This window comes from Gavialis gangeticus, unplaced genomic scaffold (genome assembly GCF_001723915.1).
Source record: "Gavialis gangeticus isolate Ggan-Ray unplaced genomic scaffold, GavGan_comp1, whole genome shotgun sequence".
In the NCBI taxonomy this organism is placed as follows: domain Eukaryota; kingdom Metazoa; phylum Chordata; order Crocodylia; family Gavialidae; genus Gavialis; species Gavialis gangeticus.
In genome coordinates, this window is record NW_017729022.1 from 15,924,033 (window position 1) to 15,924,749 (window position 717).

The window sequence follows — 717 nt, forward strand, 5'->3', positions numbered from 1 at the left end:
CCTGGCTGGGCGCGCACGCGGCCGGGCGTGCAGGCGCTGCAGGCAGAGCAGACGGAGACCTGTGGCTCGCTGGGCGCAGCGGCTCTGCTGCTCTTCGGCAAACCCCTTGGTCTTAAAAAAAGCAATCGCATTGAAAGAGCTCGAATTAATTACCCACCTCGGCTTTGGCAAATTCTTTTGGGGGGATGAAGCACGTGTGCATTGGCAAGGTCCCTTCGAAGACTGTTACAAAGTGTGCCTTGCGACCCCAGCTCGCTTTTCTTTTCTTTTTTTTTTTCCTTCTGCTTTCTAAAGAGTGGAAATTTCCATCATGTGATAGGGGGCAGCATCCCCAGCCTCTCATTTCTTCCTCCCCCCTCCCTTTTCCTAAACGGCCACCAATAGTAGTGAGCCAGCAACCTGAGATGTAAACAGAAAAAAGCATCCCCGCCTCCCCAGGTGGACATGTCCAGCTGTTCTGAGCCTGGGAGAGACCAGGGGTGAACATGCCTGGGAAGAGAGGTAGCTATTTCCTATACACAGCAGAAGTGACTCGGTTCCAAGTGACTTCATGCTGTGTTGCAGTTTTAACACAGGGTTTAAAAGGCATCGGCTTTGTTCCTCCTTTTTATTGTACCTCCTGGTATTTGTACATAGCTGCTCTTTCCAGAAGGCACATCTGATGCTGTGATATACTAGAAGCTGGACAAATTGATGTCTAACACTTCTTCATAAATG

At 50.2% G+C, this 717-nt stretch overlaps 1 protein-coding gene across 3 annotated transcripts in view; it reads right to left on the reverse strand.

Moving 5' to 3' along the window:
• SLC38A4 (solute carrier family 38 member 4) overlaps positions 1 to 288 on the reverse strand; it is a 74,432-nt gene extending 74,144 nt beyond the window's left edge. For all 3 annotated transcript variants that reach the window (XM_019514622.1, XM_019514623.1, XM_019514625.1), the window contains exon 1: positions 158 to 288. The gene's annotated coding sequence lies outside the window, so the exon portion shown is untranslated. The remainder of the gene's footprint in view (positions 1 to 157) is intronic.
• Positions 289 to 717: the final 429 nt, after the last annotated feature.